Source organism: Cryptomeria japonica, chromosome 11 (genome assembly GCF_030272615.1).
Source record: "Cryptomeria japonica chromosome 11, Sugi_1.0, whole genome shotgun sequence".
In the NCBI taxonomy this organism is placed as follows: Eukaryota; Viridiplantae; Streptophyta; class Pinopsida; order Cupressales; family Cupressaceae; genus Cryptomeria; species Cryptomeria japonica.
In genome coordinates this window covers 571,955,637-571,975,652 of record NC_081415.1, presented here as the reverse complement: position 1 = coordinate 571,975,652, position 20,016 = coordinate 571,955,637, and the positions used below count along the sequence as shown (strand labels likewise).

General features: G+C 35.0%; 1 pseudogene; it reads right to left on the bottom strand.

The window, feature by feature from the left end:
- LOC131860340 (caffeic acid 3-O-methyltransferase-like) overlaps positions 1 to 20,016 on the bottom strand; it is a 110,981-nt pseudogene that overhangs the window by 33,475 nt on the left and 57,490 nt on the right.

Genomic DNA, 20,016 nt, shown 5'->3' with positions numbered 1-20,016 from the left:
TCCAAAACCAAATAATCACTAACTCGAGATCCCGAATATTGTTGAAGCCAATGCTTAGTTGTTGGAATATTAAGAGAGCAGTCAATGATTGGATATCCTCCCCATGAGCCTTCCCAAAAAAGGCTAGAGGATCCATCATGGATATCCCAAGACAAAGAGTTTGCAATTAAATTTTTGCATGTTGCAATGAAATTCTAGGTCCTAGATCCCTTTGGATGAGAATTACATCTTAGAAGATTTTGAGGATCCCTAGCTTTAACCTATTTTGTTGCCATTATCCTTCCCCATATTGTTTTAGGGTCTTTAATGAACTTCCAAACTAGTTTAGCTTCCAAGGCTTTGTTCTGCAAGTGAAGATTTTTTATTCCTAGATTTTTTCTTCAGTGTTTTGCCAGAAGAATTTTCACATCTTTCTAATGATGAAAGAATCTACACTAGAAGTGAGGGATAAAAATGATAAAAGGTAGATGGGTATTGCATAAATAACTGCTTGGAGCATTACCAACCTACCAGCCCATGAGAGCCATTTCCTTTTCGAGGAGTTAATAATCTGATCCATCTTTAACATCAGAGGATCCAAAAGTTTTGAGTTCCTGAATCCTTTGTCAATTGGGATGCCCAGGTGAATATAGGGAAGAATGCATGTTCTACAGTTCAAAATTATTTGGATCTTAACCTCTAAGGGGGAAGGGGTGGATAAGAATTTTTTATTTTATTTTTTTTTATTGATAATTTGACCTGAGGCCTTCCCAAAGGATTCTAGGAGCATTTTCAGCTTAATTGCTTCCTTGATCTTTGCTACACCCAGCAAGAGGTTATCATCTGCAAATTCCAACACTAGTCAATGAAACATTCGATGAGGATGTTGTATGTCCTATGGCATTCTCTTGTCGGATAGGTGTCGGAATTCCGATGTCCACCCACGAAACATCCAACGAGGATAATGTATTTCCGATGATATTTTCTCACCGGATGAGCAGTCATGGCCACTGTCGGAAGAGTCCTATCATCATAATTCTGACGTCCACCCCAAAAACATCCGATGAGGATACTACATGCCTGATGACATTCTCTCACCGGATGAGCAGTCATGGCTGTCGTTAGAAGAGTCCTGGGTACCATCAAAATTCTGATGCTAGTCAATGAAACATTCAACGGGGATGTTGTATGTCTTATGGAATTCTCTCATCAGATAGGTGTCAGAATTCTGATGTCCACCCAGGAAACATCCGATGAGGATTCTATATGCCCAATGATATTCTCTTGCCAGATGAGTGGTCATGGCCATTGTTGGAAGAGTCCTGGATGCCATTAGAATTCTGATGCTAGTCAATGAAACATCTGACGAGGATGTTGTATGTCCTATGGAATTCTCTTGTCGAACGGGTGTCGGAATTCCAATGTTCACCAAGGAAACATCCGACGAGGATCCTGTATGCCCAATGACATTCTCTCATCAGATGAGAAGTCATGGCCGCTGTCGGAAGAGCCTCGGGCATCATTGGAATTCCGACGTCCACCCAAGAAACATCTGATGAGGATGATGTATGCCCAATGAAATTCTCTCACTAGATGAGTGGTCATCTCCGCCATCGGAAGAGTCCTGGGTGCCCTCAAAATTCCGATGCTAGTCAACAAAACATATAATGAGGATTTTGTATATCCTATGGCATTCTCGGTGTTATCTTTTGTGGATGGTTGGTAAATGTTTTGTGTTTTATATTCGTGCTTAACTATTATATCTATTGTTCCAGTATTCGGTTTATGTATTCTACTAATAAGGTTTCAATGCATAAGGTTCTATAATCTGTTGACAACTGATTCACTCGCACTCTTAGTTTTCCTCTGGTTATCTAAGTTGTCTAACAACAATAGCATGCTAAATGTGGTCTAAAGTTTTTGTGGAACTTTTTTCATAGTGGACATGGAAAAGGAGATCATTATGGAGTAGGAGCTTGTGTGAAGAGTGCACTTCACCAATATAAACTTGGAGGTAACAACATATGAAATTAAAGTGAGATAGTAGAACGGTGCAAAATTCATTTTGGTGCACGAGACACAACATACAAAAAATGCTATTTTCGGTAAGTTAAAGATATTGATCAATCATAATTGCCAAATAATTAATGGCATTAGAATTTTACATGAAGTGATGACTCTAGGACATAGAAAACCTCTTGTGATTGAGGTTAGATAAAAATCATGTTTTTCTGTTGATTGCATTGAAAACAATGCAAATATTCAACAATGTCAAAACATTAGAGATGGATTGAGTTCAGAATGCAAGATGAAACAATTTGTCAGAGTGCCTCCTTTTGAAGATAGTGACATTGTAGATATTCATGATCCTATATATTCAGTTGATTATGAACATGTTTCTGATTTAGCTATGCCAGGTACACTTGCATTTTCTTTAAATATAATCACGCTTTTTCATGTACTTTGTTTAAATTTTATTTCAATGTGAATTCATTTTACATTGTACCATACACTTTATAGTTTAATTGTTTGTATTTTTCTGTGTATAGGGCATATTTTTGTGGTGCTTCTAGATCCTAACAATGTAGAAGGTGTTGACTATTACCTACTATGATGCACAAAACCAAAATGTAAATTGTCAGAATCAGTGGAAGATGTTGATGGGGAACAATATCCCACTAGATCAGTCATTGTTGAAGGTACTTCTTATCAACAAACGAAGATAGATAACAATGGTGTTACATTTACTGAATACATGTCGGACCAAAAAGTTTTGCATTATAGTCATTTATTTATAGCAACAAGATTACATTTTGAAACTTTACAAATAAGATTTTTTGTCCCCCAAAAGTGGAGGTTGCCTATCGAAGATCATGAAAGGATATTAGAAATAGTAAAAGATAGAGGATCCATATTTTATGTACCATGAGCTCACTTAATTTATTAGAACAAGTGAATTCAGAACCAGTATTCATTGATTATGTGATGAGTTATCACAAGTCGTGATGAGTTATCCCTACCGACAAGATTTGGCGGTATTTTTGTCATGAGTTATGATCACTTGACCAGGTACACTACACCTAGGTAATTGTGTTATGATTTCTAGAGACTGACATGAAATCTAAATGCCTATATATTGACATCATAATGCATTATTTTGTATGAGCAAATTGATATGTTATGTGAAAAGGCAGAAGTGTTAAGTCACAGAGTATGTTGGTAAAGAAGTGTTAAGTGCGCAAAAGAGGATCTATACAAGAAATTCATGCTACTACTAGATCACATCACCTGTTGTTTTCTAATCACTGCAACAGTCAAATCCCCTAACCGGGTAATCTCTAACAAGCTTCATTGTTCAAATCCTCTAACCAGGTGATCCATTAGTTTGGATTTAGAAATCCTCCACCGAGGTTACTCCTTACAAGAGACTACCTTTTAAAGGGTATAGCATTTAACTAAGCTCTGTGATCTTTAACAGGATTCGCATCTAGCAGGGCATTTTGTAGACCCTAACAGGTCAGTTATCTATTACTATAGATAGTTAACTTGTGAGTCCCATCTCACCATGGTTTTTACCTATTTGGGTTTCTGACGTATGAACACTTGTGTTATGGTGGATGTTTTACATATTGTGGATGTTGTTATATCATTTTTTATTGCATGCATATTGTTTAACAAACTTGTTAAGTTTATCTGCCAACCAGTGTTTAACATAGTACTATTTTTGGTGTCACTGAGTCACCCCCCCCTCTCAGTGCTTTATAAGTCCATCAATTGGTATCAGAGCCTAACTTCTTTATAGCCTAATTGCTTGGAAGGGAAACCTAAAGCTACCATGGGGGATATGAGCTACTTTGAGATGGCTAGAGAGATTGAGGCTAGTAGGAATGAGCTTGGAACCCTAAGGGTCAAACTGAAAGCTTCTCAAGTGAAAAGAAGAGAGCTAACTGAACAACTGGTAGAAATATTTGTTAACAGTTCTTCAGATGAGGCCAATATTGATGCTTTAGCTGATGAACTGAAAAACTAAACAATGAAAATCTAAATCTAAGGAGAGAGCTATAAGTTCTTACTATCCGCATGAGTCAAGAACTGGAAGCCAGGAGAACTGCTGAAGATCTCACCAAAAAAAAAGATCATGAGATTGCCAATATAAAGTGAGAGAATGCTACTTTACATGAGCATTTGAATGCAGAAAGAGAAGTAAAAGAGAACCTAAAACTAGATCTTGAATTAGCATCATCTCTAAGTGAGAAACTGCCAAAACATAATGAAGATTTCACCAGATAGCTCACTGAAGCGAATGGGAAATTGGAAAAGTTCAACAAAAGTTCCACCTTGCTAGAAGAGAAAATGCAATCACAAAGGAAGAATGGTGATACTTTTGGACTTGGTTTTCACACATTTGAAAAAGATGAATCCTCCAGTACCAAGAGCAACACTCTTAAGAATAAATCTTCTCCTAAGGTCAAAAATCCTATCAATAAGAAGGTCTTTAAACCTGTTTGTTTTGTTTGCCATAAACATGGTCAGACTGTAAATGTTTTGCTGGCATTGTGTTGTCATTGATGTCAAAAAGTATGGGATGACTACCAGTAGAAGAGATGTATGTGCAACACTAATATGGAGAAATATAGGATGTGATATCTTTGATATCACCATGTGTTGCAGAACACCGATAAGGTAAGGAAGATGACCACAGGAGTCACCAGTACATGAGTTAGTGCCTGACTTGTGTGATGAGATAGAAAGATGTCTGAGAGGTTGTTTGTGATGAAGAGGCAGAATATTATCTGAATAACATCAACACTAGACAAGAAGATCAAAAGTATGTTGTGAGAATGCAAAACAATAGGAAGCCCACCTGATGAAGATGCAATCATCATGAGAAGCAATGACTGACAGTGAAAGTACCATCACCAGATCACATGTGTCTATTTGAAGAAATGTTGCACAAATAGGAAAGTCACATGAGTACACTACAGGATGCAGAAGGCAAGATGCCACTCCACTGATAAAAGGAAATTATCGCAAGGTAGGCATGGTGTGAATCACGACTCTTTGAGGTAAGAGAGAAGAGGTAAACGCATGTTGAAATGCTGGTACAGATGAAGTGTGATTTGTTTGTCACTTTGACAAACTAGTAGAGATAAGATCAAAGTTGATCAAGGAAAAGGCATAGCTGAGCAGATGCAGAAAGAGGAAGAGTGAATTGACTGAAGAAGGAGTCTAGTGTAGGTTGATGACTTGTGTCATCAAGAGTGCTTAGCGGTGTGTATGTTTACCGGTAATTTGGACAAGGTGTAGATGAAGAAGTCTTCCCACTTGATGGGAATGTGCATGCATAGGTCAGTCATGTCTGAAGACCAGTTTAGGTATTCCATCGACAGTATAGCAAAGAGAAAACACGAGGAGGTAACTGGTAGAATGTGAGATACTGACAGCGTTAGTAAACTGGCAGGGAAGAGGAACCGGTAGAGTGGTTGGTCAGTGATCCTATCTAGACTGAATCGAAGAGCCAAGTTAATAGTTGGTTGATGTGGATGCCACATGGAGTCAAGGTGGCAAGCTCGTAGATGTTGGTGAAGTGTCATGTAGAGTTAGGTATCTATAGAGGTGTACATTTAATAAGGATCCCCTAATTTGTGGATCAGGTTAGAAGCATGTGGCTTGAGGAAGAATGGACAAAAGGGAAGAATCATGGAGTTGTTGGTGCCTAGATCAAAGCAAGGTAAGATTGTCAGAAGACCTCGAGAAAGAAACAGGAGAAGTATTAATGATGGTTTGACAGATGCAGGTTGAGGTAAAGGATCGTGTTTCCTATATTTGGAAAACATGTATTGGAAGCCATGACAATGGAGGAGATGAATAGTTGGCTATCAGGGAGATCAGATCGACTAAGATCTAATTGGATTTGGTTTGCCTTGACGATGGTGAGGAAACCCTAATTGCCTAGATTTTGAAGTGGGCTTTGGTGGGAAAACCTAGTTATAAATATGAAGGCCAAAGACATAGTTAGGTGTTGTTGTAGAAAAGAATATTGTGCTACTATAAAGTGTGTCACTTTTGCATGTGAGATTAAATTAGCCAAGTGCTTAGAAAGTATCTGAGACAAGAGGCAGAGTGAAGAGATGAATCGGTAGTGGTTATATCGACAGAGAAAGAGGGAAGACAACTGTGGAGAAGGTAGAACATGGACCGGTAGAGTTCATCACTGTTAAAGTGCACAGCAGTGAGGAGAAGATTCTTTAGAGAAGAAAAGTGGAAGAGGTTTACCGGTAGATTTTACCGGCAGTTAAGCAGCAGAAGAGTGATTCGGTGTATTAGAGAAGGCATCTCACCAACAGGGTAAGGTATTTTGAAATGGTTGCAAGATTCACTTGTAACAGAGTAACCACTTATGTATTTGATGTTTTCATTATGATCACTAAGTTGTAGCTCGGTGCAGGGGTTGTAGCTCCTTGGGTTGGTGCCCTAAATAAGGAGTTGGTTCTCCTTGGGTTGGTGTCCTAAACATTGTAATGGTTTTCATTGTGAGGCTAGATTGGAGCAGTAGACTCTAGCAACATTGCTCACCTAGGATTTTCCCATCTTGGGTTTTCCTCGTATATGCTGGTGCTATGTGATGTCACCTTATGTATGTTTGCATTTGATTTAGTCTCTTCACTAACCAGTAGGTTTGTTCATAGTTAGATCTAATAACCAAATGCTCACATAGGATAGATAAAGGGAAAAGTTTGAGAACCATTGATTCATCCCCTCTCCCTCTCAATGGTGAATTGTGCCTAAACATTGTTATTAGAGCGTAGGTTCCCAGTCAAACGGTCTTTCTCCAGCTTGGGTAGATTGTGTCTTAAGGACATAATGGTTTGTTTAGTTTCAATCCCTGCTCCAGTGTTTGATTGATCAAACTATTCTATTTGGGGTTGCAGAAATGGAAGTATTCCTATCCTCTCTAGGGTTTGATGTATGGATGTTGGTTATCAATGGTCTCCCTAAGAATGTCAGTCCTCCCACTAGATCTGAAGAAGAAAGAAGTTGCTTGTGCAATGAAGAAGCCATGAGGGCTATATTCAGTGGGATCACTATTGATGTCTCATAGGTGGACCAGATGGAAAATAGCAAAAAGCTTATGCGAGAGTTTGAAGAAGCTCTATGGAAATGAGCCTACAACTCTAGGATCGGCTTGTGATGATAGGATGAGAAATATATCTCATACCTCTACAGATGATGAAGGTAGATCAGCCAGTAGTTGCAACATTGATGAAGAAGGAACCCACCTCTTCATGACTCAAGAATCTGAATATGAGGTGCAGACATTTGGGAGTGTTAAGGAAAATAGATCCCACCGGCAAGATGTTTTTGGGAGTGATAGTGAAGTTGAAGATGAAGAGGAAGCAAAATTTGATCTTGAAGGAGAGCTTATAAATGCACTTAAAGAACTCAATAGAGTAAGAAAGGAATACAAGCTATTCAAGAATTCTACTATACTAGAGCAGAACCGGTTGACAAAATGCCTTGAGGAATATGAGAAATACTTCTTAAAGATGAAGTCTCAAGCAGAGGACACCAAGGAGTGCCAGTGTGATGATCTAGTATCTAGACTAGAAGTTAAAAATGAATAAAATCAGAACCTTCTTGGAGAAATGGAGATTCTCTGAAACGACCTTAAGAAGTGTCAGGATGAGCTAAAGGTGAGAATCATGTTTGATGGCAACAGGGATGCCTTGGAAAAGATATTAAAGAAGCAGAAGCATGCCAAGGACACTGAAGGGTTAGGTAGTGGTGTCAGTGAATTCTCCACCAGCAAGAATGTACCCCACAATGACATTCAGTTTGTCTCCTCAAATGGAGAGAACAAGGGATAGATCTTCACACTCAGAAATGCTCCTCGTAAGAAGGTTTACCTAAGAAAAACTAGTTAAGACTTTTAGACAAGAATGAAGATTAGTGCTGCAAGAAGAAGGAACAATGCACATCCCAAAGGAAAGGGGAAGATGGAAGAAGACAACTTCACCGGAAGCAAGAAAATGAGAAAGTAGCAAAGAAGAGCTCCTACTGGTAGAGGACAAAGAAATGCTACCACCCACAAGGAAAAACAAGTGTGGCAGAAGAAGAGACCGGATGGAAGAGCTGCATAGAATGGACAACCAAGGATCCATTCTCAAAGAAGAAGAAATAGAGATACAAAATCGGTAATATCTCCCCATGCATGGCAAAATAAATTTGTAAGTCATATGCTATCCTTTACCAGTTACAGCTTTGCATGTAATTCTTACGGCCATAGGGAAGGGGAATGTAGAAAGAGATATAGAAAGGATAATTTAGGATCTCATAGAAATCATACATACGAAAAAAATGTATCCAGAAGTAGATACATGCATGTCCCCTCTCTCGGTTATGTATTTTTTGTTTGTCTTAATTGCAATGGTTTTGGCCATAGGATGTTTGAATGCAAGAAAAGGAACCTGCAGTCACATGGAGGCTGGTATAATAACTATGCTCTACAGAAAAGTGGATGTAGAGCATATGGTAGATAGAGACCTGCATGGAACCAAAGGAGAAATGTCCTTGTAGGAGCAAGAGGCCCACTAGTTTTGGTTGCCAGTCACAACAACATGACGAGGAGAAGATGGTCAAACCGGTATGTCAAGAGATTCCCCAAACATGAAGTTGGGATGGATGTTGTATGCTACTATAGTACTACTTATGGCTATGATGGAGAATTAGGAAATGAAAGGACTCATCAACAGAAGAAGGAAAGACTTGCTCCCAAGCCTAAAAATGGGAAGAAGAATGAGACCAGGCAGGTATGGACGAAGAAGACCATGGACCGACACTGTACATCCAATGCATATGTGATATCTCCTAATTCCTAAAGGAGATACATGGTCTTAGGGGGACTACCACATTGAATTTACCATTCACCCACTCAGTAAAGATGGCAACATGGAAAAACATGTTGTTGCCCATGTGAAGAGAGAACAGGAGAAGATAAGTTTGTATAGAAGCTGCCTTGACTACACACCTACAAATCAGTGATGGATCACTATTGCATGTGTCAATAAGTGGAGGTCAACAATTATTATCAGATGTTAACCAGTATGTATAGGATGTCACCGACATGTATGCTAAGATTTTCACGCATGTTATCCAAGACAATGAAGTTGGAAGATCATTGCAATAGTCCCGGTAGCATGGAGTGAAGCTATGTCTCAGGTGGTGTTGATGAAGACCTGAACGACATGAGTGGGCCCAGTTGCTGATCATGCAGGCTTGCATATCTTTGGGTTTACCGATATATGGAGGAGATTTGAGTACCGGTATTGTACCTAATTGGAGTTGAGAACCTGAGATGTATGACTCAAGGGGAGTTCAAGTGCTCATAATAAAGAGCCTCATAATGATGAGCCAGCCTTCTTGACCTTGTAAGGATATTGATTTCCCAAACTATAGGGTCAGTGCAAGAAGATGAGTCCACTTTTTGGCCAAAAAGTGGAAGTGTTTTCCCTATTTTTCAGATTTTGTCTCACTTGAGCTTAAATTTTGAAACACTTAGAGATTGAATCTTGGAAAAAGTCAGTAATATAAAAGATAGCTCTCTGAGTGTACTTTTCAAATATGTAATTTATTTTAATACCCACATAATAAAAAATAACTTTTTGAATGGAGTTCTAAAAACTATGTTTTAAAAATGCCTATTTCAGGACCATACCATGCATGTGTATGACCCACACTTTTTCACACAATTAAAATTATTTTCTCAAACCATTTTGGGAAATGGTTTGTAACACACTGAAGATTGATGAACATATTTTTCTGTATTTTTTTTTCAAATACCTTTTTTTAAATTAATTTCTTAATGGCCGTAATTATCTTTTTAAAAATTTGACGTGTACGACCCACATAATTTGATGTAAACTTAGCCTTTTTTGAATTTTTTTTTTTAAATTGAAAAGAATTTTGTGTAGATTGATGACATGTAATTGTTTTTTCAAAATTCATTAAAATAAAAAAGTTATTAAATTAAGAAAATTAGTTAATATTTCAAAGTTATGGACCTAATTTAGTATAAATTAAGTGAAAAATAGTTAAAATAATCAATTTTTAAATTAATTTACATATTTAGAATCTAGATAGTATAATCTAAAAAGGGTTTCAATTTCGTATAAAAATTCTCTGATTAGAGGCACGTAAACTATTTCATTTCATCATATTTGTGCTTTCATTCATGGAGCTTTGAATTTGCAGGTTCATGTCTCAGGTGTGGCCATCCTAGGCCTAATCCCAAGGCAAGTGGCGGTTTGTGAATTCAAATTTTACATAACAGGCCCCCGTTTTATAAACGGAGGCCCGTTTCTAAAACGGGGGCCCGTTTCATTTTTTTCCCGTTGGATTTAATAACGGGCCCCCGTTTCTAAATAACCGTTACTGTTAAAAAAAAGATAGATTGCATCGATTTACCACACTATCTTTGAAATCTGTACTGACAAAGATTTTTTACATCATTTGGCAGTAGTTTTTAATATTTTTTACATGATTTTTTGAAGAACTCAGTAAAAAGATATTATTTTTTGAAGACGAGTTTGTAAAAATGGGTTCTAAACAACGTCAAAAGAAAAAAAAGAGGACAATGACAGTGGACGAAATTCAAGCACAAAGAGAGAAGGAGGTGAAACGCCAAAGAGATCGAAGATCACAACAACAATAATTGAATAACACTTCTGAAGCATCTAGTTCAGTGCCCATTGTAGATGAGACCATTGAAGACATCATGATGGATGCAAGAAATGTAGAACCACACACGGGTATGATTGTTGATGCAAATTTTGATGTGGATGCGAATCCTGGTATGTTTTTAAATCCCGATGACTATGATGCCAATCAAATTGCTGATTTAAATGAAGCTGGATATAAATTTCATGCACCAATACGAAAAGAAATAAAAATTGAAAATATTACACCACCCTCTCTAAAAGAAAATGTCTATAATTTGTTTACTATTGATAGAAATGTGCTAGATAATCTTAATGGGTTAGTTTCTTGGAGACAAATCAGAACACATGCGAATAGACTATATAAACAATTTTTCTATAATAAAAAGTTAGGATTCCAATGTCAATTAATGCTACAATTAATAAAAATGTTAAAAATGCGTAAAGTCATGAAAAAAATAGGTATTTATGCAAAACCAAAAAGAAAAGATGAATCATATAAGAAAGTTGTATATACTGTTGCCAGTGCCATCGATTCTATAGGAAAAACAAGTTGATCTAAAGATAAGAATGCAGCACGTAGAGTTAGAACGACTGCTATAGTTGACAAAATGATTGTTAGTAAAAGAATGTTAAGTGATATAAGTGGCTATTTGAACTTACATCGTAGAACCTTGTCAAGAGCGGCCAAAAGAAGAGACACAATTGAAATTGATCCACTAAACCATTCTTGGAGTTTTAGTGGTAGACTTCAAAGGTCAGACATGAAATTAAATGATGAAGCTAAACAATTAATTGCAAAATTTTGGCATGATAACACTAGAGTTTCATCAAATGCTAGAGATGTTTTAAAGTTGAGGGTGGGATCAAAAATTCATGATCCTCATCCAAAACATCTTCTTGACATGACTCAAACTGAATTCTTTAAAAAATTTAGTGATGAATCTGTGTTAATGAATTTACGAACTAGTCAAAGATCATTTGAAAAATGCAAACCCTGGTATGCTAAAATCAATAAACAAAGAATATCTTGTTGTTGTAAAACTCATGTCCAGTTTCGTTACTATTATGATGTTTTTCGATATATACACTGTATGTTGCATGGTAATGATCTTGTGCAGGATTGTGGTGTTTATGTTCCACCTGAAATTATAAAAGATTTTATTGGAAGTTTATTTTGTAAACCACCTAATGAACAATTATTTCTTTCCAGTTCATGCATTTATGGCCTTTGCAATCTATGTGGGAACTATTCTTCGATAGGTGAATGTTTGCATGAACATGTTTCATCTGAGTTTGGACAAAAAATGGTTGATGTTAGGAGATTTAAAAATATAGAATACCCTCTAAAGGATGGAAAGATGGGGAAATGTTTAGAATTGATTACAGAACAGAATAGTGTGAATGCATTTATTAGTGAGTTTAAAACTCATATTGTTCCAAAATATGTGAAACATTCCCAACATGCCCGATGGCTTGATGGACAGTTTCGCATATGCAAGAACACATTTCCAGTTGGAACAATAGTATCAGTTGTGGATTTTGCAGAAAATTATACTCTAAAACCACAAGAGGAAACTCAATCACAATACTACAACTCAGTGCAAGTGGCCATATTTGTGCACATTATATATATACATGACCATGACAGTACAGAAGATAACAAATTTTTTTTGAGGGAGTATCATTTCTATGTTAGCGATAATCGATTACACTTTTTAGAGTTTGTTCAACATTGCTTCGAGGTATTTTATGATAATCTTAAGGAAAGAGAAATTGACATGAAACAACATATGATATGGTCAGATAACTGCACAATAAAAAAATAATATTAAAATATTACTTGAAATTAACTATTAAAAGAATCATTTATCAAATATAGTAGAATTCATAAATTAAGTTACAAACTCTCTTGTCCCTGGGACATGGTCCAGATCCACATGTCTCATGCTGTACAATAAAAAAATAATATTAAAATATTACTTGAAATTAACTATTAAAAGAATCATTTATCAAATATAGTAGAATTCGTAAATTAAGTTACAAACTTACCATATGCTCATCAGATCCTCTAGCAGTATCTCTCTTGTCCCCGGGATGTGGTCCAGATCCACCTGTCTCATGCTGTACAATAAAAAAATAATATTAAAATATTACTTGAAATTAACTATTAAAAGAATCATTTATCAAATATAGTAGAATTTGTAAATTAAGTTACAAACTTACCATATGCTCATCAGATCCTCTAGCAGTATCTCTCTTGTCCCCGAGACGTGGTCCAGATCCACCTGTCTCATGTTGTACAATAAAAAAATAATATTAAAATATTACTTGAAATTAACTATTAAAAGAATCATTTATCAAATATAGTAGAATTCTTAAATTAAGTTACAAACTTACCATATGCTCATCAGATCCTCTAGCAGTATCTCTCTTGTCCCCGGGACGTGGTCCAAATCCACCTGTCTCATGCTGTACAATAAAAAAATAATATTAAAATATTACTTGAAATTAACTATTAAAAGAATTATTTATCAAATATAGTAGAATTCAAAAATTAAGTTACAAACTTACCATATGCTCATCAGATCCTCTAGCAGTATCTCCTCTAGCAGTATCTTGTGCAATATCAACACCAAATGTAGTGCTAGCTAACTCCTCTACAAGGTCAAATTCAAAGTGTCCAATTAAATCTTAAATTAAGAGTCAAAATAAGATCAAATTAAGTATTACATATTAATACCTCAAAGGATGTCGATGTGCGTTCAAATTGGCTCTGATCAAAATTATGAGGATAACCCATCCTAATGGTAGTGTCCACCTGCATACATGCATTTAATGAAATCATATTTAGTGAACATATATATGTGTACTAAATAATTTCAAGTTAAGTTACAATATTGTAAGAGTTCATATTTAATTTAAGAATTATAAGATACATACCATAGATGGTGTCACAATAGTCAGACCCTCTTCTCGATGTGATGTAGAGGGTCCCTCATGACCTGAATCCTAGAGAAAGAAGCATTCAATGTATCAACATGAAAATTTATATAGTATATGATGATAACATATTAACTTAACAAGATAGTATAATGTCTAGATAGAAATTTATACTATACCCCATAAGGTGTGCCGAGTTGTGTTCCAGTAGATGCAATATTGACTCTAATATTAGGTGTTGTTCTTATCTACATAAACAAAATTTATTTAATGAAGTATTAGATTTTATAAAAAAAGAGATGCACTTAGTTTATACCTATATTTAATGAAGTATAAAAAGATTGACATGTACATGTATATATATCTATACCTGGTCAAGATGAACATCCGAGCAAAGAAAATCCATATAAGATGTCATCATACTATCATCTGCTGCATCATGATCAGCTGGAACTGAAGTAGATCCTGCAGCAGCAGTAGGACCTACACACGTCTCATGACAACTCGAACACATATGTGGCATCCATCAAGGAGCAGATGCCATGTGAGTAGCTTACTCACTCAGGTTACCTGTGAGGGAAGTCAAAGCATCTAATGTCGAAATGAATGATGTATTTTGGACATTTGTAGGAATCGATGGAGCAACAAGTGGAACTATGGGTGGATCCGGTAGGGGATTATTACTCCGTACCCCTAATCTATGCTATGGCATTCCACGACCAACACCCTAGAATGACTTAATGTCAAAATAATTTGGTTTTTGGTTCATTACAAACTCATAGTATAATTTCTTCAAAAAATAAAAAGGGACCTCATAATTATGATGTGGTGGATAATCAAAAACCATCCACCATCTATCCCAAAAGTATCTAGCCATTTCTGGATGCACGCACCACCTAATTGAAATTCTTTTCTGGTTAGGTTGCATTGGTTCTCTTGTTTTTGGGTTGGTAAAATATGGACATAAATGAGCTTTGGTTATTTTCAAATCAGTGATTTGCCTATAAGTTAAACCATCGGCATAAAAATCACGCAACTCTTGTCGTCGTCTATGAAATTGATCTAATTGAGAATCAATAGATCTAACTGGCGACAACAGTTTGCATTGATTTTGCAAACTCTACAAGATGGGGTGGCGTGATTTGCTCATTTTGGATAGCAGCAATGTTTTGTTCAATCACTTGTAGGTTTTCATTAATTCATTCTCTTAAACGAATTTCATCCAATCTAGGGGGTTGTTGTGGTGGTGGTGGTGGTGGTGGAGGTGGAGGAGGAGGAGGAGGGGGTTGTGGTGGGGGATTTTCACCTAATAGTTCATCTATGTCAAAGACATCCATGATAACAAAGAACTTCTGCATATATAAAGATATACATGAATTATATACAACTCTATGTCAAAGAAGAATCTATTTTACTAAATTAAAAAAAAAACATTTATAAATATTAACATTTCTATGTTGTTGAATGAGATACACATGAAATATATAATATAATATTGAACTTAAAAAAATATACATGTACATACTATTGAATCTTGAAATATAAAATTTGCGCACAAAACTTAATAAAAACTTTCAATGAAACATCATAAATCTATTATATATTCAATTTAATAAATTCATTTCTTGTAAAATGCATCAACTATTAAAATCAATATAAAATATTTCATACATAAGATCAATAAAGAAGTGAGAAATAAGATGATCTTCCTTCTAGTGTAAGAATATATAGCATGGAAACAATATTACTAAGACAACATAATATTTTGTTAACTTTAACTTAAAGTTATTTTGAAACTAAATTATAATGAGATACAACACAATAATATTAATAAATCTAGAAAAATGCACATGTGTGTTTGGATGCTCCATATTTCTAGTGTTTTAGTGTACATGATAATTTATTAGAATTCAATTACATAGTTTTGAGATAATTGCCATCAATTCATATTACATTGATTAGTCTTCAGACAATCTTAAAAAAAAACTAATCTCCCATGACTATAAATGACCTACTTAAAACATATTATATTCTAAGTGGTTGTCATGTAAAGACAAAACATCAAAACTTTTGAAGAGTTAAGCATATTTCACCATTAAATTTCTCCCATAATCAAATCTACACAAGATTATAATTTACAAAACCTTCAAAAAATATTATTTCCTATAAATCATTTATTATAAAACTCCGCAATCATTTGTTTTCATATATAATCTTTCTATAAAATTTAAGATATCAATTCATACACAAATTCTCTTACAAAGTTGAATAAGAAATGAAACTCTTACATAAAAATCAACACAACATGCCAACAATTAAAAAAAAAATTAACATTGCAATATTTACTTTTAAAATAATCAATTTCAACAATATTTTACACATGCATTTATAATTATCAACTAGAATATTATTTTGACTAACATTCCAAATAAAATTCCTAACATACTATATGATCCTCATTAATACCCATCCATAGTATTTCTTTAACGGATACATCTCCTTCAAATCATCACATCGTAATGCTTTTTATTTTAATAATTGAAAGCTTTAGGGATGCGCTCACGCACAAAGGGGTCCACTATCATACTTGCAAGCACTTAATTATTAAGTCAATGAACAAACTACAACTCAATGAAGCTAAAAAAGTGATGCAAGCCTATTTTTAAATATCCCAATTCCTTTCGCTGACCTAATACTTTTAGTGGCAACCATTTTAAAATTTCGTATTAATCAAAGAGAATATTTTAGGGAAAAAATGCAGTGTTGGCCCTATATGAAAATAAAGGTTTTTAAGACTCTAGAGACTTGTTCATCACAATATTTTATTGTTTAATATGCAAAATTTTGAAAGATTTTGATATGTACAGACAAATTAAATTTTTCATATAATTAGAGGTGAAATCAATTTTGAATTCTACCTCAATGATTGAGGGGATCTTACAATTTTGACTTTAAATATAGCTTCATTTATACTCTTTCATAAATAAACTAAAATAGAAGCTATAAAGAATTGCTAAATTCTGGCAATATATGTGTATGCAAGCAAGCATAAAAAATCAATAAAGGACTTAAACTATGAATTTCAAACCATTATGCTATGCATAAGTACCACCTTTAGATCGCGTTAAAGGATAATGTATAAAAGATGAAAGACAATAGTATCTCAGAAAGAAAACTCTTGTTGTAGCTAAAGGTTGATGGCTTCAAGATGGATTTGTGACCAAGATAGGATGTAAGGTGCTTAAATTGGCAACATAACATTGCATTACAAAAGTTCTTGAAAATAGCTCATATAATGATTTATTTATAGTCATGAAGGATAGAGGATTAAAGACTAAGGTTGTTTTGAGAGATGAATGGAGTAGATTGATTGAAAGGATTGTGTGCATTAGAAGCTTCCAAGTGGCAACTTATGTTTGGTGCACATGAGGAGTTCATGATCCAAGAAATTTTTGAGGAAAAGGTCTTCTTAGGGGCGTATACACCAAGATGTTGTAAAAAAAGGTAGCCAAATGACCAAAAAAGATAAACACGAGTGCATTATTGGGAAATTCATTTAACGCATTTGAGGTCTTTTTTGTAGTGATTTTTTCTTACACTATCCTAGGCTCATTTACACTATCCTAGGTTCATTAGGATTGTCCTATAATCATTAGGACTATCCTAGGTTCATTAGGATTGTCCCAAGTTCATTATGGCTTTCTTAGGCTCATTAGGACTTTCTTAGGTTCATTAAGACTGCCCTACATTCATTAGGATCATTTGAGGCTCATTGGGACTATCATATGTTCATTGTGATTGTCCTAGGTTCATTAATTTAATTCGTGTGCTCATTAGGACTATCTCACGTTCTCAAATAGCTTCAACTAATATCTTAAATTAACTATTTTAAAAAAAATAGCTCCTTAACAATTTAATATTATATACAATCGAATATGATTTCTGTGCACCTTTTAAAACCAAAAGATGTTGTTAAAACCATTCTTCTAATATTAGCTTAATCATAACATAATCTAATAAATCTTCCTCAAAATATCTACCAACTTCAAATCATATATCAAATCTTTTATAATATAAATTACATTCTAGATATACAAATATACTTCTAAAGATATTCAAAATACTTCTTGGGAATTATATTTTTCAAATCTTTTGGATGTATATATAATTAGCACCCCATTTAGAAAACTCATTATCAATCAACATTATAAATCAAGAATATTTTTTATTTTGTATTAATGAATTATATATTTGGCATATTAGCTTCCTTTATGAACCTATGTAAACCAAACTCCAATTTTAGTAACTTATCTAGCTTTGCTCTAAAATTGTGTCCATAATTGATACTTTTATACCATCACATGACATAATAGGACCATAATAGGACCTTTATGCCATGACATGGCATAAACCTAAGCCTAAAATTTGATATCTAAAATTTGAAGAGTAATGTTAATTACTTTTAAGGTTATACTAATTTAGTGGTAACTTTTGTATTGCCTAATGAGGATTAAGAACAATTTAGGTCCATATGTTCGGTTTTATTTCAATTTCATTTTGGAACGTTTTTGTTTTTGTTTCCATTTCATTTTCATTTTTTTGTTTGTGTCGATTTCGTTTTGTTAATTATCTAAGTTTGGTTTTGATTTCTAAATTTGTTGATTACGGTTTAGGGTTAACTATTCAAAAATATTTTAGATCAAAATCAAGAATTTACAAATATAAAAAATAATTTATTTATATGCTACTATAAAAACACACTAAAATAATTTTAAAAAAACTAAATAATACACAAAAAAACAAGAAAAATATACAAGAAAATTATGAAATGTGAAAATAGATGACTGAATGTGTACCGGGATAGTGGTGGAGGCTTGAAGTGGAAACCACAGCACGGGGGCCCATTTTTTATCTCTTCTTGTCAATTAACTGTGATGGTGAAAACGAAAAATTTGCCCAATAAAATGGTAAAAATAGAATTTCAAAACGGGGGCCCGTTTTTAAAAAATGGGCCCCCATTTTGTTTATAAACGGGGACCCGTTTTGTCTATAAATAGGGGCCCATTTTATTTACCTTCGGCACCCCGTGACCTTTCGGCTCTGGAGGCCGAACCATTAACGGACCCCCCTTTTTTAGAACGGGCCCCCATTTTTTGAAAACGGGGGCCCATTTTGCAGAGCGCTTTTTCCAATGCACAGACTTCCGTGAATTTGTGACTCATTAGCTTGCACATACCCTATAGAAGATGGAGAGTGCAATAAGCATACCCAAGATGGTTATGGGTATCTACCTATCTTCTCGTTGATTGGATTCATGGTACAATTACAATTGATTAATTCGGAATCAAATAGGAGGTGTTGTAGGTTGACTGACAGGTAAGTAGTCTTCACTGACACATTAACAATTGGTATCAGTCCTTCTGCAATTGTATTCTCTATCAAATAGGGTTAGACCTGCATACTCAATTGGTGTCAATTGAAGGTTAAGACCCTCATCCCAACTGCTATGACTTGAGAGGATGTAATATTTGGTGACTAGATAACAAGTGGTATCAAAAGAGGAATTGCATCCAATAAAGACAAAGGGGGAGAAAGTATCCTATTAGTGATCGGTACATACAAAGAGAAATAATATCTCGACAGTGCCCTTTGCCATTGTTGTCAAAGGGGGAGAAAGATTCTGTAGTATACCACATAATTCATGTGTGTGAATCCATGGATTATAGTAAGAGAGAGAAAGACTATGTAGTTTGCCGGATACTACATGTGTTGATATCAACGCAAAAGAGGGATATTGTTGGTATTGTGTTGTCATTGATGTCAACCGGTATGGGATGACTACCGATAGAATATTTGTATGTGCAACACTACTATGCGCGAATATAGGATGTGATATCTTGGATATCACCTTGTGTTGTAGAACACTGATAAGGTAAGGAAGAAGACCTCAGGAGACTAGTACACGAGTTAGTGCCCAACTTGTGTGATGAGATAAAAAGATGTTTGAGCGGTTGTTTGTGATGAAGAGGCAAAATGTTATCTTAATCACATCAATACTGAATGAGAAGATCACAAGTATGTTGTGAGGATGCAAAACAATAGGACTCCTACCTAATGAAGATGCAGTCATCATGAGAAGCAATGAGTGATAGTGAAAGTGCCATCCCCGGATTACATGTGCCTATTTGAAGAAATGTTGCACAAACAAGAAAATCACATGAGTACACTACAAGATGCAGAAGGCAAGATGCCACTCTATTGGTAAGAGGAACTTATCTCCAAGTATGGATGGTGTGAATCATGATTGTTTGAGATAAGAGAGAAGAGGTAAAGAGATATTGAAATGCTGGTACAAATGAAGTGTGATGTGTTTGTCACT